The following is a 19,378-nucleotide window of genomic DNA, read 5'->3' on the forward strand; positions in this document are numbered from 1 at the left end:
CCATTCTCATTGACTGGGCTGTAGTGGAGCAGGTTGAGAGCTTCAAGTTCCTTGGTGTCCACATCAACAACAAACTAGAAGGGTCCAAACACACCAAGACAGTCATGAAGAGGGCACGACAAAGCCTATTCCCCCTCAGGAAACTAAAAAGATTTGGCATGGGTCCTGAGATCCTCAAAAGGTTCTACAGCTGCAACATTGAGAGTATCCTGACCGGTTGCATCACTGCCTGCATCACTGCAATTTCTCGATCTCCGACCGCAAGGCACTTCAGAGGGTAGTGCGTACGGCCCAGTACATCACTGGGACAAAGCTGCCAGCCCTCCAGGACCTGCCAGAGGAAGGCCTTAAAAATTGTCAAAGACCCCAGTCATAGACTGTTCTCTCTACTACCGCATGGCAAGCGGTACTGGAGTGCCAAGTCTAGGACAAGAAGGCTTCTCAACAGTTTTTATCCCCAAGCCAGACTCCTGAACAGGTAACCAAATGGTTACCCGGACTATTTGCATTGTGTGCCCCCCCCCCAAACCCTCTTTACGCTGCTGCTTGTCTCTGTTTATCTTATATGCATAGTCACTTTAACTACCTCAATTGGCCCGACCAACCAGTGCTCCCGCACATTGGCTGACCGGGTTATCTGCATTGTGTCCCACCACCCGCCAACCCCTCTTTTTACGCTACTGCTACTCTCTGTTCATCATATATGCATATTCACTTTAACCATACCATAACCGGTGTCTGTATATAGCCCTGCTACTCTTATTGACAGATGTCATTTTACTGTTGTTTTATTTCTTTACTTACCTACACACACACACACACACACACACACACACACACACACACACACACACACACACACACACACACACACACACACACACACACATCGCTGCAGAACGCTGTGGTAGCCATGCTGGTTGAATGTGCCTTGAATTCTAAATAAATCAGTCAGTGTCACCAGCAAAGCACCCCACACCATCACACCTCCTCCATGCTTCACGGTGGGAACCACAGATGCAGATATCATCCTTTCACCTACTCTGCGTCTCACAAAGACATGGCGGTTGGAACCAGAAATCACAAATTTGTACTCATCAGACCAAAGAACAGATTTTCACCGGTCTAATGTCCATTGCTCTTCTTTCTTTGTCCAAACAAGTCTCTTTTTCTTATTGGTGTCCTTTAGTAGTGGTTTCTTTGCTGCAATTGGACAATGAAGCCCTGATTTTCGCAGTCTCCTCTGAACAGTTGATGTTGAGATGTGTCTGTTACTTTAACACTTTTTCCCAAGATGGCATAGCAGTTCAGACGTATTTTTGTCCTTGTCCTGTCGTGTCCCGTATATATATATATTTACAACTTTTTTTTCACATACATTTTTAATTTTCCAAAAACTCATCTTCAGAACACTCTCCTGCAATCCGCTTCACCAATTTATATTTATATAAAAAAGTATTATTTACCTCAGATCTGTGATCCTCCGAGAGGCTAGCCAGAAATTAGCCAGAAGCTAGCCGGGAGCTAGCCAGAAGCTGGTCCAGAAGCTACTCTGAAGCTGGTTCAGGGGCTAGTTCAGAAGCTAGTTAGCTTATTTACTGGCTAATCGTTGGTACTCAGCTGACCAGCGCAGCGCGGCTCGGAGCGGAACATATCGGAACAATTTTTCTCTCCATGTCCCTGGATTTCGGACGCTGGCTCTGGACATCCATGCCTGGATCTCGCAGCTAGCTAGCTGCTATCCGTGTGACTATCGGCTTTCGTCGATTCCGGAGCTAACATCAATTGTTCCGGAGCTAGCCAGCTGAAGAGTTCCATCAATCACTCCTGGGCTGCAGTCACCTATCCGGACCCGTTTTGCTGCCTACGCGGAGCCCCACCGGGCCTTCACGGCTGGACTGCCGACGTTGTCTACCCGAGGGAATTGTCCGGCTGGCTCCTCCGGCGCAACGTTGCCTGGGCGCCCATCGGCGGCCTGCTAGCCGTTGGCTATCTTATCGGCTGCTATCTGAATAGACAATCGGACAATTTTTATTTTTATTGATTTATTTATTTTTCTTCTTGGGCCTCTATAACTATATCTATTGTTTTTATTTTTGTTGTTGTGTGATTTGGATTAATCCCCTCTACCACACGGAAACCCACTAATCTACTGACGGAACGCAAGAGTTGGCTTATGACAGACCTCCATCCTATGCTAGCTTGCTCCTATGCAAAGCTGTCTAAATCGCCGTGACCCCCAACCAACCTCTCCACTCACTGGACCCTTTTGATCACTCGACTGAGCATGCCTCTCCTTAATGTCAAAATGCCTTGTCCATTGCTGTTCTGGTTAATGTTTATTGGCTCATTTCACTGTAGAGCCTCTAGTCCAGCTCATTATACCTTATCCAACCTATTAGTTCAACCACCCACACATGCAATGACATCTCCTGGTTTCAATGATGTTTCTAGAGACAATATCCCTCTTCATCACTCAATACCTAGGTTTACCTCCACTGTACTCACATCCTACCTTACCTTTGTCTGTACATTATACCTTGATGCTATTTTATCACCCCCAGAAACCTCCTTTTACTCTCTGTTCCAGACGTTCTAAACGACCAATTCTTATTGCTTTTAGCCGCACCCTTATTCTACTCCTACTCTGTTCATCTGGCGATGTAGAGGTGAATCCAGGCCCTGCAGTGCCTAGCTCCACTCCTATTCCCCAGGCGCTCTCTTTTGACGACTTCTGTAACCGTAATAGCCTTGGTTTCATGCATGTTAACATTAGAAGCCTCCTTCCTAAGTTTGTTCTATTCACTGCTTTAGCACACTCTGCCAACCCGGATGTTCTAGCTGTGTCTGAATCCTGGCTTAGGAAGACCACCAAAAATTCAGACATTTTAATTCCAAACTACAACATTTTCAGACAAGATAGAACTGCCAAAGGGGGCGGTGTTGCAATCTACTGCAAAGATAGCCTGCAGAGTTCTGTCCTACTATCCAGGTCTGTACCCAAACAATTTGAACTTCTACTTTTAAAAATCCACCTCTCTAAAAACAAGTCTCTCACCGTTGCCGCCTGCTATAGACCACCCTCTGCCCCCAGCTGTGCTCTGGACACCATATGTGAACTGATTGCCCCCCATCTATCTTCAGAGCTCGTGCTGCTAGGCGACCTAAACTGGAACATGCTTAACACCCCAGCCATCCTACAATCTAAACTTGATGCCCTCAACCTCACACAAATTATCAATGAACCTACCAGGTACCTCCCCAAAGCCTTAAACACGGGCACCCTCATAGATATCATCCTAACCAACTTGACCTCTAAATACACCTTTGCTGTTTTCAACCAAGATCTCAGCGATCACTGCCTCATTGCCTGCATCCGTAATGGGTCAGCGGTCAAACGACCTCCACTCATCACTGTAAAACGCTCCCTGAAACACTTCAGCGAGCAGGCCTTTCTAATCGACCTGGCCGGGGTATCCTGGAAGGATATTGATCTCATCCCGTCAGTAGAGGATGCCTGGATATTTTTTTTAAATGCCTTCCTAACCATCTTAAATAAACATGCCCCATTCAAGAAATTTAGAACCAGGAACAGATATAGCCCTTGGTTCTCCCCAGACCTGACTGCCCTTAACCAACACAAAAACATCCTATGGCGTTCTGCATTAGCATCGAACAGCCCCCGTGATATGCAGCTGTTCAGGGAAGCTAGAAACCATTATACACAGGCAGTTAGAAAAGCCAAGGCTAGCTTTTTCAAGCAGAAATTTGCTTCCTGCAACACTAACTCAAAAAAGTTCTGGGACACTGTAAAGTCCATGGAGAATAAGAACACCTCCTCCCAGCTGCCCACTGCACTGAAGATAGGAAACACTGTCACCACTGATAAATCCACCATAATTGAGAATTTCAATAAGCATTTTTCTACGGCTGGCCATGCTTTCCACCTGGCTACTCCTACCCCGGTCAACAGCACTGCACCCCCCACAACAACTCGCCCAAGCCTTCCCCATTTCTCCTTCTCCCAAATCTGCTCAGCTGATGTTCTGAATGAGCTGCAAAATCTGGACCCCTACAAATCAGCCGGGCTAGACAATCTGGACCCTTTCTTTCTAAAATTATCTGCCAAAATTGTTGCCACCCCTATTACTAGCCTGTTCAACCTCTCTTTCGTGTCGTCTGAGATTCCCAAAGATTGGAAAGCAGCTGTGGTCATCCCCCTCTTCAAAGGGGGTGACACTCTTGACTGCTAAACTGCTACAGACCTATATCTATCCTACCATGCCTTTCTAAGGTCTTCGAAAGCCAAGTCAACAAACAGATTACCGACCATTTTGAATCTCACCATACCTTCTCTGCTATGCAATCTGGTTTCAGAGCTGGTCATGGGTGCACCTCAGCCACGCTCAAGGTCCTAAATGATATCTTAACCGCCATCGATAAGAAACATTACTGTGCAGCCGTATTCATTGATCTGGCCAAGGCTTTCGACTCTGTCAATCACCACATCCTCATCGGCAGACTCGACAGCCTTGGTTTCTCAAATGATTGCCTCGCCTGGTTCACCAACTACTTCTCTGATAGAGTTCAGTGTGTCAAATCGGAGGGTCTGCTGTCCGGACCTCTGGCAGTCTCTATGGGGGTGCCACAGGGTTCAATTCTTGGACCGACTCTCTTCTCTTTATACATCAATGAGGTCGCTCTTGCTGCTGGTGAGTCTCTGATCCACCTCTACGCAGACGACACCATTCTGTATACTTCTGGCCCTTCTTTGGACACTGTGTTAACAACCCTCCAGGCAAGCTTCAATGCCATACAACTCTCCTTCCATGGCCTCCAATTGCTCTTAAATACAAGTAAAACTAAATGCATGCTCTTCAACCGATCGCTACCTGTACCTACCCGCCTGTCCAACATTACTACTCTGGACGGCTCTGACTTAGAATACGTGGACAACTACAAATACTTAGGTGTCTGGTTAGACTGTAAACTCTCCTTCCAGACCCATATCAAACATCTCCAATCCAAAGTTAAATCTAGAATTGGCTTCCTATTTCGCAACAAAGCATCCTTCACTCATGCTGCCAAACATACCCTTGTAAAACTGACCATCCTACCAATCCTCGACTTTGGCGATGTCATTTACAAAATAGCCTCCAATACCCTACTCAACAAATTGGATGCAGTCTATCACAGTGCAATCCGTTTTGTCACCAAAGCCCCATATACTACCCACCATTGCGACCTGTACACTCTCGTTGGCTGGCCCTCGCTTCATACTCGTCGCCAAACCCACTGGCTCCATGTCATCTACAAGACCCTGCTAGCTAAAGTCCCCCCTTATCTCAGCTCGCTGGTCACCATAGCATCTCCCACCTGTAGCACACGCTCTAGCAGGTATATCTCTCTAGTCACCCCCAAAACCAATTCTTTCTTTGGCCGCCTCTCCTTCTAGTTCTCTGCTGCCAATGACTGGAACGAACTACAAAAATCTCTGAAACTGGAAACACTTATCTCGCTCACTAGCTTTAAGCACCAACTGTCAGAGCAGCTCACAGATTACTGCACCTGTACATAGCCCACCTATAATTTAGCCCAAACAACTACCTCTTTCCCTACTGTATTTAATTAATTTATTTATTTTGCTCCTTTGCACCCCATTATTTTTATTTCTACTTTGCACATTCTCCCATTGCAAATCTACCATTCCAGTGTTTTACTTGCTATATTGTATTTACTTTGCCACCATGGCCTTGTTGCCTTTACCTCCCTTATCTCACCTCATTTGCTCACATCGTATATAGACTTGTTTATACTGTATTATTGACTGTATGTTTGTTTTACTCCATGTGTAACTCTGTGTCGTTGTATGTGTCGAACCGCTTTGCTTTATCTTGGCCAGGTCGCAATTGTAAATGAGAACTTGTTCTCAACTTGCCTACCTGGTTAAATAAAGGTGAAATAAATAAATAAATAAAATAACTCTGTGAAGCGTTTATTTGGGCTGGTAACTCTATTGAACTTATCCTCTGCAGCAGAAGTAACTCGCCTTTCCTGTGGCGGTCCTCATGAGAGCCAGTTTCATCATAGCGCTTGATGGTTTTTGCGACTGCACTTGAAGAAACTTTCAAAGTTCTTAATGTTCCTGTCTTCTTTCTTTATGTCTTAAAGTACTGATAAGTTGTTCTTGCCATAATATGGACTTGTTTTTTTACCAAATAGGGCTATCATACCACCACTACATTGTCACAACACAACTGATTGGCGCAAATGCATCAAGGAGGAAATAAATTCCACAAATTAACATTTAACAAGGCACACCTGTTAATTGAAATGCATTCCAGGTGACTTCCTCGTGAAGCTGGTTGAGAGAATGGCAAAAATGTGCCAAGCTGTCATCAAGGCAAAGGGTAGCTACTTTAAAGAATCTCAAATATAAAATATATTTTGAATTTTTTACAACTTTTTTGGTTACTACATGGTTCCATATGTGTTATTTCATAGTTTTTTTTTTTTTTTTTTTTTTTTTTTTTTTTTTAACCAGGCAAGTCAGTTAAGAACAAATTCTTATTTTCAATGACGGCCTGGGAACAGTGGGTTAACTGCCTGTTCAGGGGCAGAACGACAGATTTGTACCTTGTCAGCTCGGGGGTTTGAACTCACAACCTTCCGGTTACTAGTTCAACGCTCTAACCACTAGGCTACCCTGCCGCTACCCTGCCGTTTTGATATATTCACTATTATTCTACAATGTATAAAATAGTAAAAATAAAGAAAAACCCTTGAATGAGTAGGTGTGTCCAAACTTTGACTGGTACTGTATATTATTATTATTAAAAATATATATTTTTTTCCTTTTATTATTTTCCCCTAACGCTACCACCCCTTCCCTAATTGTAGTAAATTAATGGACAACAACATTTAGGCTTCTACTTCCAGCTTATACATACTATATGCATTTTACAGTCACAGTATATTTTACATGAGTTATCGTTTGATTCAGCTACCCTAGTTGCCTAGTTAAATAAAGGTTAAAACATTCAACCTCCTATCTCCGAACACCACCCGGTTATGATTTCTATTTGCCATATATTCTTCAACTGTGATGTGGTGTGGTGTTCTAATCAATTGCATTTACCACAGGTGGAGTCTAATCATGTTGTAGAAACATCTCAAGGATGATCAATGTAAACAGGATGCACCTGAACTCAATTTCAAGTGTCATAGCAAAGGGTCTGAATACTTATGTAGGTAAGGTATTTCAGTTTTTTATGTTTAATACATTTGCAAACATTTCTAAAAACCTGTTTTCGCCTTGTCATTACGGGGTATTGTGTGGAGTTTAATGAGTATTTTTATTTTATTTAATCAATTTTAGAATAAGTCTGTAACGTAACAAAATGTGTTTGAAAGTCAAGGGGTCTGAATACTTTCCGAATGCACTGTATGTGGCACTGTGTAACAAAACTGCACATTTTAAAGTGGCCTTTTGTTGTCCCCAGCACAAGGTGCAGTCAGCTTCTTGATATATGACACCTGTCAGGTGGATAGATTATCTTGGCAAAGGAGAAATGCTCACTAACAGGGATATATAAATGTGTCCACAAAAATGGAGAAAAATAAGCTTTTTGTGCGTATGGACAACTTCTGGGATTTTTTATTTCTGCTCATGAAACATGGAACCAACACTTTACATGTTGCTTTTATATTTTTTTGTTGTTGTACAGCATTCTGACAGTACAGTCCATAAGGACACACACACACACACACACACACACACACACACACACACACACACACACACACACACACACACACACACACAGGTAAAAATGTTTTTTTAATACATTTGCAAACATTTCTACAAACCTGTTTTAGATTTTTCAATGTAGGGTATTTTGTGTAGATTGAGGAAAAAAATGTATATATATACTGTAGCATTCTGTTGGTTGCAATTTTGTATTATGATTTAAATAGAAAAACTCAAAGTATTGAATCCGGCATCGTTTCATGTATTAGTTCATAACCATGTGCCATGGAATCGGTACATTGAAAAACTCTTCCTAACGATTTTGTAAACTGAATGGCACAACTGTAAAAAATTGTATCCTTAAATTGAACTGGTATATCGTTTTCTTTAACCAATTTTGGTCTTTAATGCAGGGCACAAGCTCCTTACTTTCTCCCCTTTCCACTTGCCTCTTCCATTTTCGTGGTAATTTTCATTTTCAAATAACCGAAAGTGAGAGGTTGCAATCTGAATAAAGGGAAATAGGCCATTCTTGAAAACTGGGTGAGCCATTCTTACTAATCTGCTAGAGAACCAGTTCCTTTTTACCCCCACCAAATGTTATAGTTGGACTATGCATTCGGGCAGGTAGCATTCTCCTGACATCCGCCAAACCCTGATTCATTCATCGGACTGCCAGATGGTGAAGCGTGATTCATCACTCCAGACTACGTGTTTCCACTGCTCCAGAGTCCAATGGCGGCGAGCTTTACACCATTCCAGCCGATGCTTGGTATTGCGCATGGTGATCTTAGGCTTGTGTGTGACTGCTCGGCCATGGAAACCCATTTTATGATGCTCCCGACAAACAGTTATTGTGCTGACATTGCTTCTAGAGGCAGTTTGGAACTCGGTAGTGAGTGCTGCAACCGAGTGACAGGCATTCTGTGAGCTTGTGTGGTCCACTACTTCACGGCTGAGCCGCTGTTGCTCCTAGACGTTTCCACTTCACAATGACAGCACTTACAGTTGACCGGGGCAGCTCTAGTAGGGCAAAAATTTGACAAACTGACTTGTTGGAAAGGTGGCATCCTATAATGGTGCCACAGTGAAAGTCACTGAGCTCTGCAGTAAGGCTATTCTACTGCCACTGTTTGTCTATGGAGATTACATGGCTGTGTGCTCGATTTTATACACCTGTTAGCAACGGGTGTGGCTGAAATAGCTGAATCCACTCATTTGAATGGGTGTCCACATACGTTTGTGTGTGTATATGTGTGTGTACCTTTTCACGGTATTTCAAACTCGACATTGTATTCTTTAGGCAACTTAACCACGATAATCTTTAGGCTTACGTCACTGCAATAATGTGCAGAATAAACAAGGCTGTTATTATATCCGTGCACTACAGGGCGCCAGATATCCACGCTTCACCCCCTTGCGTTGGCCTCTTGTGCTTTAAGAAAATAATTTCCCATGCACTGAACTGAATGCAAGCAATGCCTGTGCATGGATTTTACTTTTTTCTGCCTGCCCTGGCCAAGCAACAAACATCCCGTGTGTGTCTGTTTCTCTCAATTAAATTCAAAGGGCTTTATTGACAGGGGAAACAAATATATGTTTACATTGCCAAAGCAATTGAAATGAACAGTACACATTACTCACTAAAGTGTCAAAGGAATAGAGACATTCCAAATGCCATTATGGATATTGTCGTGTCTTTGTCTATGCCGGATTAAGTGATATGACAAACTATTCTATAAAATACTTTCTCCGTAATTAATTATTACCTGATTGAGCTAATCATGTAAATGTAATTAACTAGAGAGTTGGGCACCACAAAATAATATTTATAGAGCTGTTATCTTCCGGATAAACTCTTAAAGACTCTTAAAGGTCAATAGCAGTCAATATCAATCGTCATCTTAATTCAGTCTCATCTGAAAGTTGTAAATTCTTGGTTATCTGCACGACACCTGGCTAACAATCATAACTTGATTTAATTATGTGTATGTGTAATTCTGTGTGATTACACATGCACATAATTAAATCAAGTTATGATTTAATTATGTGTATGTGTAATTCTGTGTTACACATACACATAATGAAATCATAACTTGATTACAAATTACGTCATACAGGAAAACGTCCCTGGACAAATATGACAGCTTGTTACACAAAGGAAAAGGGCAGGGTTTGAGTGAAAGAGCGAGAAGACTGAGGGACACAGGGAGAAGCTGTGCTATCGTAAATACAGTATCTGATGCATTCTAAATTACCGCCATTTGGAAAAGGAAAATGCAATAAATATTTACTCTGAGCTGCGCTTCAGTAGGTTGGTGGTAGATGGAAGGCCGTGTGGCCCAACCGAGTCCTTTGAAGAATGTCTCTGGTTGTCAATTGGATACGTTGTAGTAACATCATGGTGGGGTAGACGGGATACTCTGTCTGTTCCTTCCTAACCTGCGTTTGCATCTGCTGTTGCTAACTCAACGGCTAGGAGGTATCACTTCTGTAGTGAATAAGAGTTCAAAGTTCATACCATTCGCAACCAAAACTCACGCTGATGTTGGCTTCGTTCTGTAGTTATAATCTAAACCATTCTGACATAGGACTGTCATCCTCACATCTTTGGAACAGGAGGTTATAGCCCATGTCCCTTCACAGGGGCGGGCCACTGATTGAGCAGAGCCCTGTCTTATGAAAACCCAAATCTCACATTTTTAGAAGCTAAAATCACATTTCATCCCATCGCGAAAAATGTCATATTCAAACATTTAAATTGAACAACAATTCCATGTGAATCTAATAACTCTGATGTGTAGACTTTCCACTGTAGAGTTTGTCATCTTATCATTGATGAGAATGTTTCAGATGACAACCGAACTGACATCATATTCATTAAGTACCACTGCATATGTTCCATTGGTCAGATTACCAGAATCTAGTTCATTTCCCTACACCTTCTGACGTTCCCAGAATCTCTATGTTAACTAAGGGTTTTGCGAATGTAACCTCAGTAGGGTAGCGAGAGGAAAAAGGGGGGAAGAGGTATTTATGACTGTCAAAAACCTACCCCCAGGCCAACGCCATGACAATATGTACAATGTTATAATGATGTGCAAATAGTTAAAGTACAAAAGGGAAAATGAACATACATATGGGTTGTATTTACAATGGTGTTTGTTCTTCAATGGTTGCCCTTTTCTTATGGCAACAGGTCACACATCTTGCTGCTGTGAAAGAACACTGTTGTATTTCACCAAATAGATATGGGAGTTTATCCAAATTGGATTTGTTTTCAAATTCTTTGGAGGTCTGTGTAATATGAGGGAACTATGTGCCTCTTGTATGGTCATACATTTGGCAGGAGGTTAGGAAGTGCACCCAATTTTGTGGCCAGTGTGCACATACCCTGTCTTCTCTTGCGAGCCTACGGCGGCTGCTCTCAATAGCAAAGCTATGCTCACTATGCTCACTGAGTCTGTACATAGTCAAAGCTTTCCTTTTAGGTCCATCACAGTGGTCAGGTATTCTGCCACTGTGTACTCTCTGTTTAGGGCCAAATGGCATTATAGTTTGGTCTGTTTTTTGGTAATTTTTTTCCAATGTGTATGAATAATTTATCATTTTATTTTTGACATGATTTGGTTGGGTCTAATTGTGTTTCTGTTGCGGTCCTGGGGCTCTCAGCTTGCTTAGGGGCCTCTTCTCTAGGTTAATCTCCTCTGTAGCTGATGGCTTTGTTATGGAAGGTTTGGTTTAACAGCTCTTTTCTGGATTTTGATAATTAGCAGGTATCGGCGTAATTCTGCTCTGCATGCATTATTTGGTGTTTATTACGTAGTTTTTGCAGAATTCTGCGTTCTGTCTCAATTTGGTGTTTGTCACATTTTATCATTCTTGATTGATGAGTGGACCCCAGACCTCACAACCATATTGGGTAATGGGTTCTATAACTGATTTAATGTATTTTTAACCAGATCCTAATTGGGATGTCGAATTAAATGTTCCTTTTGATGGCGTAGAAGGCCATTCTTGCCTTGCCTCTCAGATCGTAGACAGCTTTGTGGAAGTTACTTGTGGTGCTCATGTTTAGGCCAATATAGTTTTTTAGTTTTTTTGTGCCCTAGGGCAACAGTGTCCAGATGGAATTTGTATTTGTGATCCTGGATCTTTTTTGAAATCCCATTATTTTTTTATTACTGACATTGACTGTCAGGGCCCAGGTCTTACAAGATCTAGGTGCTGCTGTAGACCCTCCTTGGTGGGGGACAAAGCTCCATATCATCAGTAAACATTTGACTTCAGATTCTCTCTATCTTGCTCGCTCTTTTGGAATGTGTAGAGTATCTTTTTCCGTCTTGTATAACATGCAGGATTGAGAGGCATCTTAAGGATCAGGTGACATTGAGGCAAAGCATGAATAGGCCAATGGCAGGTCTCCAGACCCCATTCTGATGTAGGCTGTGTTGCGTTACAACTCCAAGGCCTCTGTCTGGGATATAGTTTAGTTCTTGTTCGGGAGCTGTTGGGTGTTAAATATTTGGATTTTCCTTAATTTTCTTGTTTGTGTTGATGACATCCCTGCATATGTGGTGTCCCTAGATGGTGAGCAGCTTGATTGTAAATCTGGTAACTGGTTTATGATATAAGGTTTAGGCTGGGTGTTATTTGGGGATATTTTCTTTGGTCCTGTTCTAAGTCTAGTTCAAGTGTTCAAAGTGATTCTGGTGTGCTGTAAGGGTTGTGTTTGGACCTAGGAGATCCCACACTTTGAGGCTAGGGATAATGCGGTTTCAGACATTTTGTCTTGTGTTAGGCTAGGTTGTTACATTGTGTAGAGTTTTGTTAAGCCAACTTCATTGCATTGTGTTAGACTGGTTGAAGTTGTGGTGACAGTGTTATTTCAGTGTGTGTGGTTACTGTGGCATTGTTTCAGGCTCGGTGTGGTGTCTTTGTGGGGGTATTGTGTGGTATCCTTTGGAGCATTGTCTCAGGCCCGTGTGTATGTGGTGATGTTTATGTTGGAGGGACCAGATTGTCATGATGATGACACCCCTGACCCCTGGTCACCACTCCCACTTCCCACTGCCATACACTGCTCTGCTAGACCTTTCTGTGTAGAGACTGATGTATAGGCTACCACTGTGTCTGTTTGTTAACATGCATAGAGTTGGTTTCCCAGAATCCATTGAACATGCTTACTTAGTCCAAGACTATATCAGGAATCAAGGTAAGACCCAGATGCAGACACGTTGAATAAACAATGGTTTAATAGTCCAAGGGGCAAGAGACAGGTCAAGGCAGGGAGGGGTCAGTAATCCAGAGATGGGGCAAAGGTACCGGTCAGCAGGCAGGCTCAGGGTCAGGGGCAGGCAGAGTGGTCAGGTAGGCGGTACAGATACGGGACAGGCGAGGGTCTAAACCAGGAGGGCGAGGAAAAGGAGAGGCTAGGGAACAACAGGAGCTGACAGGACAAATGCCTTAATATGTGTGGTGTTTTTATGTTTTTCCTCCTGCCTTTTGGGGGTGTTTGTTGTTTGGGAGGCACATGGACACCAGCCACTGTACCAAAATGTCTATTCTTTATGTCTATTTTTTGTTGTTGTATTTTATTAGGATCCCCATTAGCTGTTGCAAAAGCAGCAGTTACTCTTCCTGGGGTCCACACAAAACATGAAACACAATACAGAATGACATAATACAGAACATCAATAGACAAGAACAGCTCAAGGACAGAACTACATAAATGTTTTTAAAGGCACACGTATCCTACGTATCAATGCATACACATAAACTATCTAGGTCAAATAGGGGAGAGGCATTGTGCTGCGGGTTGTTGCTTTATCGTTTTTTTTTAAACCAAGTTTGCTGTTTTTTTTAGCAATATAAGATGGAAGGAAGTTCCATGCAATAAGGGCTCTATATAATACTGCATGCTTTCTTGAATTTGTTCTGGATTTGGGGACTGTGAAAAGACCCCTGGCGGTATGTCTGTTGGGATAAGTGTGTGTGTGCCATAGTTGTGTGTAAGTTGAGTATGCAAACAATTTGGCATTTTCAACACATTAAATGTTTCTTATAATAAGAAGTGTTGCAGTCAGTCTCTCCTCAACTCTTAACCAAGAGAGACGTGCATGTATCGTATTTATATCAGCACTCTGATTACAATTTAGAGCAAAACTTGCCCCTCTGTTCTGGGCCTGCTGCAGCTTTTTAATTTTATTTAACTAGGCGAGTCAGTTAAGAACCAATTCTTATTTACAGCCTCTTGGGGAACAGTGGGTTAACTGCCTTGTTCAGGGGCAGAACGACAGATTTGTACTTTGTCAGCTCAGGGATTTGATCCAGCAACCTTTCGGTTATTGGCCCAACGCTCTAACCGCTAGGCTACCTACCTCTCCTTCCAGCACTGGACCACACAACTGAACAATAATCAAGATTTGACAAAACTGTAGCCTGCAGAACTTGCTTTTTGGAGTGTGGTGTCAAAAAAGCAGAATATTGCTTTATTACAGCCAGACCTCTTCCCATTTTTACAACTTTTGAATCTATATATCTCCCTCACTAACTTTAAGCATCAGCTGTCAGAGCACTTACCGATCACTGCACCTGTATACAGCCCATCTGTAAACAGCCCACCCAACTACCTCATCCCCATATTGTTATTTATTTTTTTGCTCCTTTTTTGCTCCTTATATCTCTACTTGCACATTCATCTTCTGCACTATCACTCCAGTGTTTAATCGCTAAATTGTAATTATTTCACCACTATGGTCTATTTATTGCCTTAGCTCCCTAATCTTACTACATTTGCACACACTGTATATAGATTTTTATATTGTGTTATTGACTGTGCGTTTGTTTATCCTATGTGTAACTCTGTGTTGTTTGTGTCGCACTGCTTTGCTTTATCTTGGCCAGGTCGCAGTTGTAAATGAGAACTTGCTCTCAACTGGCATACCTGGTTAAATAAAGGTGAAAAAATAAATATAAATAAATAAATGTTTTGACCATGACAGTTTACAATCTAAGTAATTTAGTAATTTAGTCTCCTCAATTTGTTCAACAGCCACATCATTCATTTCCAGATTCAGCTGAGGAAGGAATGATTTGTACCAAAACAATGCTCTTAGTTTTAGAGATGTTCTGGACCAGTTTATTACTGGCCACCCATTCCAAAACAGACTGCAACTCTTAAAGGTTTTCAGTGACTTCATTAGCTGTGGTTTCTGATGTGTGTATGGTTGAATCATCCGCATACATGGACACACATGCTTTGTTTAATGTCAGTGGCAGGTCGTTGGTAAAAATAGAAAAGAGTAGAGTGCCTAGAGAGCTGCCCTGCGGTAGACCACACTTTACATGTTTCACATTAGAGAAGCTTCCATTAAATAAAACACTTTGAGTTATATTAGATAGCTCTGAATCCATCATATGGCAATCTGAGGTTGAAAAGCCATAACACATACGTTTTTTCAACAACAGGTTATGGTCAATTATATCAAAGGCTGCACTGAAATCTAACAGTACAACTCCCACAATCTAATTATTATAAATTTCTTTCAACCAATCATCAGTCATAAGTGTCAGTTCAGTACATGTTGAGTACCCTTCTCTATAAGCATGCTGAAAGTGTGTTGTTAATTTGTTTACAAAGAAATAGCATTGTATTTGGTCAAACACCATTTTTTCCAACAGTTTGCTAAGAGCTGGCAGCAAGCTTACAGGTCTGCTGTTAGAACCAGTAAAGGCCGCTTTACCACTCTTGGGTAGCGGAATTACTTTGGCTTTCCTCCAGGCCTGAGGACTAAGACTTTCCTCTAGGCTCAGATGAAAAATATGACAGATAGGAGTGGCTATAGAGTCAGCTACCATCCTCAGTAGCTTTCCATCTAAGTTGTCAATGTCAGGAGGTTTGTCATTATTGATCGATAACAATAATTTTCCACCTCTCCCACACTAACTCTATAAAATTCTAACTTGCATGCTTTTTATGCATGAATACAATTGCTCACTGTTCAGTGTTGTCATTCCCTGGCTATGTTTGCCTACTTTGCCAATGAAATAATCATACAAATAATTGGCAACATCAAACGGTTTTTAGATGAATAAGCCATCTGATTCGATGAAAGATGGAGTTAATGGTAGCCTACGGGTTAGAGTGTTGGCCTAATAACCGAAAGGTTGCAAGTTCAAATCCCGAGCTGACAAGGTACAAATCTGTCATTCTGCAGTTAACCCACAGGCAGTTAACCCACTGTTCCTAAGCAGTCATTGAAAATAAGAATTTGTTCTTAACTGACTTGCCTAGTTAAATAAAGATCAATTTAAACTACTCCAAAGTTTTTTTCTGTCATTCTTTATATCATTGATCTTGGCATAATACAGTTCTTTTTGTTGAGTTTAGTCACATCATTTCTCAATTTGCAGTAAGTAAGCCAGTCAGATGTGCAGCCAGACTTATTAGCCACTCCTTTTTCCCCATCTCTTTCAACCATACAGTTTTTCAATTCCTCATCAATTCAGGGAGCCTTAACAGTTCTAACAGTCAGTTTCTTAACAGGTGCATGTTTATCAATAATTGGAAGAAGCAATTTCATAAATTCATAAAGTGCCGTGTCTGGATGCTACTCATTAATCACATCAGACCAACAAATATTTTTTAACATCATCCACATAAGAGTCACAGAAAAATCTTTTGTATGATCTCTTATACAATATTTTAGGCCCAGCTGTTGGAACTTTGGCTTTCCTGGATATAGCCACTATATTGTGATCACTGCATCCAATGGGTACAGACACAGCTTTAGAACAAAGTGCTACAGTGTTTGTAAAAATGTGATTGATACATGTGGATGATCTTGTTCCTATAATGTTTTTGTAAACACCCTGGTAGGTTGATTAATAACCTGAACCAGATTACAGGCACTGGTTACAGTAAGAAGCTTCCTCTTGAGCAGACAGCTTCATGAAAACCAGTCAATATTCAGGTCCCCAAGAAAATAGACCTTTCTGTTTACATCACATACACTATCAAGCATTTCACACATATTATTTAGATACTGACTGTTAGCACTTGGTAGCAACACCCCAAAATAAAAGGCTTTAGATGTGCCAAGTGAACCTGCAACCATACCACTTGACATAAGATTTTCTCTAAGCATTACATGGATAAGGCTCTGAATATGAAAAAACAAGGGCACTGAGGAGAAACCACACAGAGAGGGCTGTGATGTTTGAGAAGACCCTCAAACCCTTCATGATCGCTCTGAATGACGGAGATGGTGAGGAAGGTGTGTGTGTGTGTGTGTGTAATTTATTTGTAATGTGTGTGTGTGTGTGTGTGTAATGTATTTGTAATGTGTGTGTGTGTGTAATGTGTGTACTGTGTGTGTAATGTATTTGTAACGTGTGTGTAATGTGTAATGTGTGTGTGTAGACTCTGTGGTGCAAGGTCCCCTGGCTGTGTGTGTAATGTGTAATGTAGATGAAAAAAGTGCAAAAAAATCTGAAAAAAGAAAATGCATGACTTTCCCATCTACCGTTGTTTTATGAGGTTTAACCATGTTTGTAATGTTATGTAAGCATTTCTGTCTCTCCTATAGATGTTACATCCTTGTATTGCTACTGATGTATCCTCAAATTAATTATCTAAGTGAGTCTCAGAAATGGCTAATATATGAATGGTATCTGAAGTTAGCAAGTTATTGATTTCATGAACCTTTTTTCAAAGGCTACATATACAGTGCCTTGCGAAAGTATTCGGCCCCCTTGAACTTTGCAACCTTTTCCCACATTTCAGGCTTCAAACATAAAGATATAAAACGGTATTTTTTTGTGAAGAATCAACAACAAGTGGGACACAATCATGAAGTGGAACGACATTTATTGGATATTTCAAACTTTTTTAACAAATCAAAACTGAAAAATTGGGCGTGCAAAATTATTCAGCCCCCTTAAGTTAATACTTTGTAGCGCCACCTTTTGCTGTGATTACAGCTGTAAGTCGCTTGGGGTATGTCTCTATCAGTTTTGCACATCGAGAGACTGAAATTTTTTCACATTCCTCCTTGCAAAACAGCTCGAGCTCAGTGAGGTTGGATGGAGAGCATTTGTGAACAGCAGTTTTCAGTTCTTTCCACAGATTCTCGATTGGATTCAGGTCTGGACTTTGACTTGGCCATTCTAACACCTGGATATGTTTATTTTTGAACCATTCCATTGTAGATTTTGCTTTATGTTTTGGATCATTGTCTTGTTGGAAGACAAATCTCCGTCCCAGTCTCAGGTCTTTTGCAGACTCCATCAGGTTTTCAGCAAACTTTAAACAACACTTTTTATGGATATCGTTAAGAAATGGCTTTCTTCTTGCCACTCTTCCATAAAGGCCAGATTTGTGCAATATACGACTGATTGTTGTCCTATGGACAGAGTCTCCCACCTCAGCTGTAGATCTCTGCAGTTCATCCAGAGTGATCATGGGCCTCTTGGCTGCATCTCTGATCAGTCTTCTCCTTGTATGAGCTGAAAGTTTAGAGGGATGGCCAGGTCTTGGTAGATTTGCAGTGGTCTGATACTCCTTCCATTTCAATATTATCGCTTGCACAGTGCTTCTTGGGATGTTTAAAGCTTGGGAAATCTTTTTGTATCCAAATCCGGCTTTAAACTTCTTCACAACAGTATCTCGGACCTGCCTGGTGTGTTCCTTGTTCTTCATGATGCTCTCTGCGCTTTTAACGGACCTCTGAGACTATCACAGTGCAGGTGCATTTATACGGAGACTTGATTACACACAGGTGGATTGTATTTATCATCATTAGTCATTTAGGTCAACATTGGATCATTCAGAGATCCTCACTGAACTTCTGGAGAGAGTTTGCTGCACTGAAAGTAAAGGGGCTGAATAATTTTGCACGCCCAATTTTTCAGTTTTTGATTTGTTAAAAAAGTTTGAAATATCCAATAAATGTCGTTCCACTTCATGATTGTGTCCCACTTGTTGTTGATTCTTCACAAAAAAATGCAGTTTTATATCTTTATGTTTGAAGCCTGAAATGTGGCAAAAGGTCGCAAAGTTCAAGGGGGCCGAATACTTCCGCAAGGCACTGTATTAATATGGGCTATTTTCAGCCCTTTCCTGGGTAGCTTAACGGAGATAGACATAATGCTGAAAAGAGCAAACAAAGCAAGAGAAAAAAATATACATTCAGCGGTCCGTTAATCAATTGGTGTGTGTGTGTGTGTGTGTGGTGTGTGTGGTGTGTGTGGTGTGTGTGTGTGTGTGTGTGTGTGTGTGTGTGTGTGTGTGTGTGTGTGTGTGTGTGTGTGTGTGTGCGCGAGCTGTGGGGTTGAAGCTGCAATCCAATAGGCTTGGCTATCTCATCCTTTCCAGGCATTTGGGAGGGAGGGTGGAGATTGAACCTGTCATAGCGGATGTAAGCAATGTCCCCATGCACTCTGGCAGCTTTCATGGCTGGGATCAGTTCTTTCCTCTTCCGGCGCACAGCTTCAGGATAGTCCTCGTTGAGGAAGATATACGTTCCTCTCAAGTTCTTGGCTCTTTGCAGAACAGCTACCTTGTCCTTGAACCTCAGGAACTTGACCACTATCGGCCTGGACGTATCATCTGGGCCGGTGGTGGGT

The sequence above is a fragment of the Oncorhynchus mykiss genome, chromosome 8 (genome assembly GCF_013265735.2).
Source record: "Oncorhynchus mykiss isolate Arlee chromosome 8, USDA_OmykA_1.1, whole genome shotgun sequence".
NCBI classification, from domain to species: domain Eukaryota; kingdom Metazoa; phylum Chordata; class Actinopteri; order Salmoniformes; family Salmonidae; genus Oncorhynchus; species Oncorhynchus mykiss.